Source organism: Silurus aristotelis, assembly GCF_946808225.1.
Source record: "Silurus aristotelis genome assembly, chromosome: 9".
NCBI classification, from domain to species: Eukaryota; Metazoa; Chordata; class Actinopteri; order Siluriformes; family Siluridae; genus Silurus; species Silurus aristotelis.
Genome location: NC_139582.1, coordinates 8671115 through 8681916, shown reverse-complemented (window position 1 = coordinate 8681916; position 10802 = coordinate 8671115). Strand labels below are relative to the sequence as shown.

At 39.3% G+C, this 10802-nt stretch overlaps 1 long non-coding RNA gene across 1 annotated transcript; it reads left to right on the top strand.

The window, feature by feature from the left end:
* Positions 1-6973: 6973 nt before the first annotated feature.
* LOC310730984 lies at positions 6974-10165 on the top strand. Its single transcript, XR_014535042.1, has 2 exons — positions 6974-7128; positions 7349-10165. It is a non-coding gene; the product is annotated as an uncharacterized lncRNA (long non-coding RNA).
* Positions 10166-10802: the final 637 nt, after the last annotated feature.

The window sequence follows — 10802 nt, the reverse complement described above, 5'->3', positions numbered from 1 at the left end:
TGTGGATTCCCACACATTAGCCAGATCTCATCTTTATGCCCTCTTCCACATTCCTGATCAGTAAAATGCACCATGTCACAGCTAGCCAGGGCACACAGAGAAAGAGAGAGAGAGCGAGAGAAAGAGAGAGCATATCATTTATCATACCCATAATGCAAAGGCGTATTTGATCACTTGACTTCCAGGTACATGGCAGAGACATTGTAAGAATTCAAACTCATGATCTACCAATGATAGGGCAGCAAATGTCTTTCTGTGTCACTTACAAGCAATTGAAAATTTCTAAATTTCACCTTATGATGAGTTTTTCAAGGCCACAAAACATACTCAATTTGTAGCTACACAATGAACTATACTATTGGTACATTATTCAAAGTAGCCAGCAATATGCACAAGACATAAACAAATAAAATAATCATGAAAAAAAAATTAAGCCCTTCATTTCACACCCTTGTATATGTAACAAAGTGTATTTATTTTACAATCTACCACAAAAAAACAACAACATCAAACTAAAGTTAAAAACTATCATTTGAAAAGAAATGTTGCTTTGCATTTGCCAACTTGTAGTCTTGCCAGTGTAGTTATAAAGACAAAGAATAGGTCAAAAAGTTTGAACTATTTATGAAATATTTATAATGCAGTCTATTTTTAATCTTTGTCCCCTTTTTGTTGCTTGTTATAATAAAGAACATTGGTGCAAACTGGTGCTAAAATCTTTTGTTCTTGCATGCATTAGTGGAATTCATAGTCTGTAAAAAAACACACAAGAAATTAGTGTGTTCTTGCTCTTGTGAGGAATGTCACTAGGAAATATACAGTATCGTTTATATATAATTATAAAACAGTATATATTATATATAATTTCATATATAGTAAAAATATTGTGAATGTAGGCAAATTCAACTAATATCCAGATTAGAGCTAACATTTTGAAAATTAGATTGTCAGCATTTAACTATGGAATATAAGCTAGTTTGTCTTTAAATATGAGTAGAAATAGATTTTATTTGTTCTGTAATTAATTCATAATGCGAGGACGTTTCCTTCATTCTTAGGTTCACTTAGTAACATATTTTACTTTGTACTTTGTACATATTTTACTCATACTTTTACAATGCTAAACACATTTTCCTGATTTAAAACTTCTGCTTTTGCTATAAATTTTTGATGTGTGTGTGCACGTGTGTACATTTTCCTGCTAATGTGCTGCTACATAGATCCTTTATGTCTGAGTAAGGAAGTGGTTGACAATAATTGTCATGATTGAGGAGTCATGTTCCTGTTCAATGTCCTTTAGCCAGCGCTTAATCTGCTTTATTTTCTTCCTCCTGCTCTACTTTCGTCCTTGTGGTTATATTAATGGACACTCGTTAGCTCATATAAAGGTGTTTGAGAAATTAGGACCTGGTGGCTAACAGGAAACAGATGTCAGCTTTAGAGAAGCTGAATGCTTAGACTTTTGAATAGGTTTCTACTTCCTACTAGTACAAAAGTCCAAGTTAAGCCGCCAGGGCAGCTCATGTGTACAGAGACACCACATGACTCTGTGTGTGTGTGTGTGTGTGTGTGTGTGTGTGTGTGTGTGTGTGTGTGTGTGTGTGTGTGTGTGTGTGTGTGTGTGTGTGTGTGTGTGAAGGCCACCAAAGCTGAGGCGGAAGCGGGTCAGTGGAAAATTCACTCCCTATTCCCTCCTACAGTTACCCTGGGGCAGGCGCTTGTGTCCACAACACTGCTATGTTTTGATGAGTAGTGGGATGGAGAGTTGGCTGCAGGCCAAAGGGTCACAAAATGGCATCACAAAATTGCGTGTATGATTTCAGCCTTTTGTTTTTCGTACAGCCGTCGCTATGGGGACAACTCATGCCGACGGAGCCTGTTTGAGAAAAGGCAGATGGAGGAGGTTTCTATGGCAACATGGATGTAAACAGAGGTAGACATTGATAAGCATAAAGAACTGGTTGGGACATATTCTTCTAAAATCAAATGCCATACTATCATGTGTGTGTGTGTGTGTGTGTGTGTGTGTGTGTGTGTGTGTGTGTGTGTGTGTGTGTGTGTGTGTTTTTTCTTTTTTCTGGTTAACAAAAGTCAAATGGTTCAACAAACTGCCAGTGTCATGTCTACTTAAACGATAAAACATATGTGTAGACGTTTAAAGTGTCTGTATTGTTGACATCTCCATGTTTCCAGGATCAATTTTCTCCCTTTGTACTATTTTGAAATCTACTTTAGGGTAGCCTTGTTATGTCCTCGGATGTATTTTGGCCCCTCTCTCTCTCCCTCTCTCTCTCTGTCTCTCTCTCTCTCTCTCTCTCTCTCTCTCTCTCTCTCTCTCTCTCATATCATATGGGGTTGGCAGATTGTCACTGACATCATCCTGCAGGGAGAATATGAAAGAGAGACTTTTAGCCAAATGACTGCACATTTTCACACATTACCTCAGTCTTAGTTAACAGCCAAAACCCCTCTGTATATTCCAGCTTCAAACTCATTTTAAACGTTTTAATTCTTTGCTATATGCTAGACATTAGCTTTATGCTAGCCTAATTTGAGCATAACAGTTATAGGCTATATATATATATATTACACACACACACACACATATACACATATAAAAATCTGTGTTAGTGAGCGCTTCTTTGCCGGGATAATCCATCCGCCTCACAGGTGTGGCAAATCAAAATCCTGATTAGACAGCATGATTATTGCACAGGTGTGCCTTACGCTGGCCACAATAAATAGGCCACTTTAAAATTTGCATTTTAAAAGTTTTTTGTGTCACAATGCCACAGATGTCAAGGGAGAGTGCACTTGCCACGCCGAGTGCAGGAATGTCCACCAGAGCTGTTGCTCATGAATTAAATGTTAATTTCTCTACCATAAGCCATCTCCAAAGGCATTTTAAAAAATTTGGCAGTACATCCAACCGGCCTCACAACCGCAGACCACTTGTAACCACCACATCATTGCATCTTCACCTCCAAGATTGTCTGAGACCAGCCACCCGGACATCTGATGCAACAATCGGTTTGCATAACTAAAGAATTTCTGCTCAAGCTGTTAGAAACCATCTCAGGGAAGCTCATCTGAATGCACATCAAATCGACTTGACTGCAGTTCTTCGTCGTAACCGACTTAAACGGGCAAATGCTCAAATTCGATGGCGTCTGGCACTTAGGGGAGGTGTTCTCTTCACGGTTTTCACTGTACAGGGCAGATGTATGGCATCGTGCAGGTGAGCGGTTTGCTGATATCAATGTTGTGGATCAAGTGGCCCATGGTGGTGGTGGGCTTCTGTTATGGACAACGAACACAGGTGCACTTTATTGATTGCATTTTGAATGCACAGAGATACCGTGACGAGATCCTGAGGCCCATTGTTGTGCCATTCATCCACGACAATCACCTCATGTTGCAGCATGATAATGCACGTCCCATGTTGCAAAGATCTGTACACAATTCCTGAAAGCTGAAAACATCCCAGTTCTTGCATGGTCAGCATACTCACCGGACATGTCACCCATTGTGCATGATTGGGATGCTCTTGATCGGCGTTTACGACAGCGTGTTCCAGTTCCTGCCAATATCCAGCAACTTCGCACAGCCATTTAAGAGGAGTGGACCAACATTCCACAGGCCACAATCAACAACCTGATACACTCTATGTGAAGGAGATGTGTTATAGTACAGTAAAACTGCACCTTTTATAGTGGCCTTTTATCGTGGCCAGACTTTTATTGTGGCACACCTGTGCAGTAATCATGCCATCCTATTACCGTCTTGATATGCCACACCTGTGAGGTGGATGATTATCTTGGCAAAGGAGAAGTGCTCACTAACACATATTTAGACAGATTTGTGAACAATATTTGAGAGAAATAGGCCTTTTGTGTCTTAGATCTTTGAGTTCAGCTCATGAAAAATAGGGGCAAAAACAAGTGTTGTGTTTATAATTTTGTTCAATGTGTGTGTGTGTATATATATATATATATATATATATATATATATATATATATATATATATATATATATATATATATATATATACATACATACATACATACATACATACATACATACATACATACAGTGGGGCATAAAAGTATTGTGCAAGTTCTCCCACTTAAAAAGATGAGAGAGGCCTGTAATTTTCATCATAGGTACACTTCAAATATGATAGACAAAATAAGAAAAAATAAATCCCGAAAATCACATTGTCTAATTTTTAAAGAATTTATTTGCAAATTATGGTGGAAAATAAGTATTTGGTCAATAACAAAAGTTCATCTCAATACTTTGTTATATACCCTTTGTTGGCAATAACAGGGATCAAACGTTTTCTGTAAGTCTCCACAAGCTTTTTACACACTGTTGCTGGTAGTTTGGCCCATTCCTCCATGCAGATCTCCTCTAGAGCAGTGATGTTTTGGGGCTGTCGCTGGATAACACGGATTTTCAACTCCCTCCAAAGATTTTCTATGGGGTTGAGATCTGGAGATTGGCTAGGCCACTCCAGGACCTTGAAATGCTTTTTACGAAGCCACTCCTTCGTTGCCCTGGCGGTGTGTTTGGGATCATTGTCATGCTGAAAGACCCAGCCACGTTTCATCTTAGGTGCCCTTGCTGATGGAAAAAGGTTTTCACTCAAAATCTCACGATACATGGTCCCATTCATTCTTTCCTTTAAACGGATCAGTCATACATGCATCACAGTAGGTGTGGTGTTCTTTGGATGCAACTCAGCATTCTTTCTCCTCCAAACAAGTTGAGTTTTTACCGAAAAGTTCTATTTTGGTTTCATCTGACCATATGACATTATCCCAATCCTCTTCTGGATCATCCAAATGCTCTCTAGCAAACTTCAGACGGGCCTGGACATGTACTGCCTTAAGCAGGGGGACACGTCTGGCACGGCAGGATTTGAGTCCCTGGTGGCGTAGTGTGTTACTGATGGTAGCCTTTGTTACTTTGGTCCCAGCTCTCTGCAGGTCATTCACTAGGTCCCCCGTGTGGTTCTGGGATTTTTGCTCACCGTTCTTGTGATCATTTTGACCCCACGGGGTGAGATCTTGCGTGGAGCCCCAGATCGATGGAGATTGTCAGTGGTCTTGTATGTCTTCCATTTTCTAATAATTGCTCCCACAGTTGATTTCTTCACACCAAGCTGCTTACCTATTGCAGATTCAGTCTTCCCAGCCTGGTGCAGGTCTATAAATTTTGTTTCTGGTGTCCTTTGACAGCTCTTTGGTCTTGGCCATAGTGGAGTTTGGAGTCTGACTGTTTGAGGTTGTGGACAGGTGTCTTTTATACTGATAACGATTTCAAACAGGTGCTATCAATACAGGTAACAAGTGGAGGACAGAGGAGCCTCCTAAAGAAGAAGTTACAGGCCTGTGAGAATCACAGCGATACAATTTGTCACGCTCCTTGAGATCTCAAAACTCCGGACTTTTAGTAGTTCCCAGAATAGCAAGTCCACTAAAGGCGGTGGAGCATTCTCACATTTTGCTCCTAAACGTTGAAATAATCTTCCTGACAGTGTTCAGGGCTCAGACACAATCTCCCAGTTTAATTGCAGATTAAAAACTTTTCTTTTTAGCAAAGCCTACACAAAACATAGGTCACATATCATAAACCTGTGCTCCAGAACATTTGATCACATGCACATTCAACTTGTGCTGTTAATATCATGAACAGCAGCTATGCTAATTTCTCTCCACTGCTTCTCTTTCTCTACCCATCCCGAGGCATCCTGAGGTTGCTCCAGCCTCAGTCACGTCCCACCTAATGAAGACAGCGGACCTTTAAAGAAGTAGATGCCGACCCAGCAAACATCCCGAACCATCTAGAGACGTACCAGTGCCAATTGGATCCTACTTCATGTGGAGTTTTGACATTGGACCTCCTGGAGTGTTTAAAGGCTCTGGCATGGAGAAGCTGGTGTTGGATCTGTGATGATCGCAAATGTTGAGCTTTTTTATGAGTTGCTCAGTAGCTCCTAGTTTTATAACCACAATGACTGTATAAAGAACATTACTTATAATATTACATTCCAGTGCTCATGTTAGTTCTCATTCTCCAGTGTTCTGTATTGTTTAAAGACTATAATCACAGTCTTGATGTCACCCAAATGAGGATGGGTTCCCCTTTTGGGTCTGGTTCCTCTCAAGGTTTCTTCCTCATGACATCTAAGGGAGTTTTTCCTTGCCACATTCACCATGGCTGCTCATCAGGGATAAATACACACCATTCACCTTAACTGTTACATTCTGTAAAGCTGCTTTAAGACAATGTCTGTTGTGAAAAGTGCTATAGAAATAAACGACTCAACTGTGAAAGCCAGAAATCTTGTTTTTTTTGTAGGTGACCAAATACCTATTTTCCACAATAACTGTCAATAAATTCTTTAGAAATCAGACAATGTGATTTCCTGAATTTCTTTCCTTCATTTTGTCTCTCATAGTTGAAGTGTATCTATGATGAAAATTACTGGCCTCTCTAATCTTTTTAAGTGGGAGAACTTGCACAATTGGTAGCTGACTAAATACTTTTTTGCCCTACTGTATATGGTTATAAATGTCACACATCAGAATGCTAATTATTTTGCTGTCTGGATGCTTTACATGTTCCATTTTATTTTAGAAGAATGTCAATGTCTCTTTTTCCCCCTTTTGTTTAGGCAGGAAGAGCACACTAGAGACAGTATTTCTCTTGAATAGGGAAGGTACACATTTTTTTGTGCTGGCACTAATTCTGCAAAATCATTTTCATACACTCACATCAAACTCACAGGTCTGGTATCTGATTTATGCCACTGCCTTCATTGGAACAACAACAAGCCTGATGTTACATCAATTTAAAGACCTGCACAAGATGGTTTTTCAGTCCCGCTCCCGCAAATATATATTATTTTCCGCAATATTCAAGTTTTGTCCTGCCATCAAAAGCCCGCAGGAAAGTTTATAATTAATAAGACCATTTATGGAAATTATTATATTCTCCCAGCACCCGCACGCACAAGTATTTTTCTGGCCACACCCGCATTCACCCATCAAATCTTGTCCCGCACCGCACTCATTTGCGTCAGGATGCAGGTCATATAACATTATAAAACAAAATTCCCTGGTGGTCTAGTGGTTAGGATGCGGCCCTCTCACCGCTTCGGGCCGGGTTCAATCCCCGGTCAGGGAACCAACCCCAGCCACTTTCAGTGCCGGTCCCAAACCTGGATAAATAGGGAGGGTTGCGTTAGGAAGGGCATCCAGCATAAAAACGTGCCAAATTAAACGTGCAGAGAATCCGCTGTGGCGACCCCTAACAGGAGAAGCCGAAAGAAAGTTTAAAGTCATGTTGTAACCATAGCAAATGTTCTAACAGGGCTACTCACTTTTCTCTCTGAGAACCATTGAAAGGTCTAGTATAGTAAGAGTTAGGTGTGTAAGTCTAGCAATTAATTTACAGTACAACAATGGACAAGTTCAATTCAGAACAGAGTTCTGAAATTTCAGATTTCAAATGTAAAACAGAAACCAAAACAGCCTCCATAATATTCAGCCTTAATATGAAGTTGGCAAGCCCATGCTCTGGGAAAACTGCACAAAGCCCATTAAAGCTAAATGATCTCACAATAATTAATTGATTACACAAGACTTGCTGTGCCATAATTCAGGGACTCAGAGAGGTGTACCAAAACCCTTGTTAACTCTGGGATTAAACATCAGTCAACAAACTCTAGCCAGAGCCACTGATGTCTGTCATAAATCACACAAAACGAGTAGACGCCTGTCCTCAGCCAAAGCTGAACCATAATCCCCAGCTCAGGCTTCACCGTGCCAGTAATAGAGCTACTGCACAGGTCCTTAAAACTCCCTTTCAATGTCAGCAAGTTTCTCCCTCTACCAGCGACAACGTGACTGACACTGTTATGATGTCGTCATGTTTCGCTGCCATGGCTACGCTGGGTGGCCTTACAAGATGGGCGAGATGGACACTGCCAGAATAAACTATCTGTCCCGACAACACAATACACCCCTATAAACAGCAACCAAAGGAATGAGAGAAAGCAAGACAGGGAGAGAATGTGCAACATACCCTAAACCCTTGTGAAGAACTGAAACAGCTCCGTATTTAATTACCAAAATGGTCTAAATGGGTTTGGGGAAACTGAGACCTTGAAATTTCAGACATAACCACCTGGAGTGAGTGGAACTTTATAAGGAGAGGCATCTATAACAGTTTTTACTGCTTGGCCTGAGAACGCGATCCGTCAGCTCAATCTAAAATGGTTTTAATTTCAAGTAAAGCTGATGTGGTCATGTAGAGGAAATAAGGGTTACTGATGTTAGTTCTGTTTTGGAAAAGTACAGAAATACATGTGAGTAGCATTAAGGATGTGGAGTATCATTCACAGCAGTGTTTAGCCATAAATGGCAATCTGATATGCAATCACCTGTTACTGAGGATATATTTGTGCTTTAATATACGAGTGCAAAGGACGTCTGTCGTCAAACTTGCGGCGTTTTTGAGCTTCAACACCGCTGCAAAATCTAGAATGCAAATAAATACTAGCATAGCACCTGTCTGACTAATACAGATAAACCCTATGACCTGGCGCAATGAAGACATTTTAAAACATGCCATTCAGCGCAAAACAGGTGTAACACTCAACACTCCTCAGTACAGACTGGTGGGCGTTTTAAAGGGAGAAATTGAAGAGTCAGTGTGAAGCTTAAATGCCACCCAAAGGTTTTGAGGACAAGCTTGTTCTTGTCTTAGAATATTTAACGTTTAGATTTACTTAAACCTAAAATACATGCTAGATGAAAAATGATTGTAAAACAATTGGAAAAATTAAATACCTTTCAGAGTTCTCATGAAAACCATCTTAAAAAGATGAGTAAAACAAAAAAAAACATGAACCATGAACGGAAAAAAACAAATAATAAACTCATAAAATTGTAGCCTAAATTCTTATTACCTCTGCTATGTGGTAAATTGTCAGTTTATTGATGGCTCATTTTAAAAAACAATGATCCAATATACATCAAATTAAACGCTAATATGATTCCAGGGCAACCCTAGGGTGTACATTTCTACACCTGCAAGCTAACAGTTTAAACAAACTTAAAATGTTGCATTTGAAGGAGCCCTGCATCCTCTACAACTGTATGTAACCGTTTAACACTTTACTGTTGTTCCTAATATTAATTTTAAAAGTAATAGCTATTTCAAACTGTTTTTTTTTTTTTTTTGCTATTTCTTAAAGAAATTCTGTTCTAGTGCAATTTCCCCATAAATTCATAGATTGTTTGATTTATATTCATTTTTTAATGAAATGTGCCAAAAAATGTTTAAATAACGTAGTTTTTTCTAAAATTAAAATTTTATTGTTGGAGTCTTAACTTCAACAGATTTGTAATTAAACAACTGGTGTTATGAATTTTAACCAATATGACAGAATTTACTCTTGTTTTTATTTATATTTCATGGTCATCTTAAGATGTTAAAAAAACAACAACTTGTGAATTGTTTAACAATGCAGACCACAAAGCAACTGTAAATGTGGAAGGATTACAAAGATTAGATGTAGAAAGCCATCCGATTCCTATGTGATTTTTTTTCCCAATATAAAGGTTTCTAACCTGAAACCGAATGGGCCCCACAACAACTATATTCATTCAGCAATCAGCCCCAGGATCCATGGATCTGTGACTATGTCAAGCTAAAGGCTCATTTCCTCTTCAGTCCTGCATCATTACTTTGTTATGAAGTATGGAATAGTTACAGCAGTTTTCTTTGAGGCCATGAGAATAAACTCAACCGAGGCTTGCATGATGAATGGGGTTCTACATCAAATATTTCTCGTTTCCCAATAATCTGCAATGCTTCCACATTTCTGGTCTAGTGTATTGCTGTGTTGCCATGGACACCACTTGGCAGGGATAGAAAAAACACATCCTGCACAATGTGCGTTCACCTCAGTAAAGAAATTCAGGAATTTGTCTACATGTGGGACTATTATATATGACAGAAGCTCCTGCTTTTGTCATGTTCAGGCGTGAGTGTAGAAAACTGAACAGATGTTAAAGGCTAAAAGTTGAAGGGTGTAAGAAGTAGAAAACGTAAAGTTTTAATGTGTCACAGTGATGTACAAGAGAGAGTTTTCTTTATTTTTTTTTTATGCTTGGTCCAAAGTTATACAGATGATAGAAATGTGAGCGATGCCATATAGGTCAAGTTTTTGCAAGGGCTCATCCTGCAAAGGACAAACACCATACATTACATGCCCAATAGTGCACACTTTGATACCAGTCTTTAACACATGGCATCAAGATTGAGCTTCTACACAACCTATTTGGCATATCCTCCAACTCTGCAGTATGTTGAATCGTAAATATCGAACATGTTTAATATATATGCATGTAAATCATAGTGGCTGCCATTGAACTGTGAGTTGACTGGGGTTAAAGCTGGATTTAACACACCCACACAAAAAAAAACCTCACTTCTAAAATTAGCCTGAAAACTGGCCTGATCTACCCATTAGTGATGCCAAGACGCAAGATGACGCAAAACAAGCAAAAGTTTCTTTTCCCAGATAGTAATCCACAAAAAAATATTTAGTGCATGGGCAGTTCAAAAAGAAAATCCTGCAATTTTCATGTGCAGATATTGTCCCTGTTCCAAATGGTGTACTTGTTTACCCTAACCCTAACCCTCACTCAGATGCAACATGTCGCATTCTTTAGTTATGACTTCAAATGCACTTACTGCTCCCTTTAACAAAGCCTACATTAATT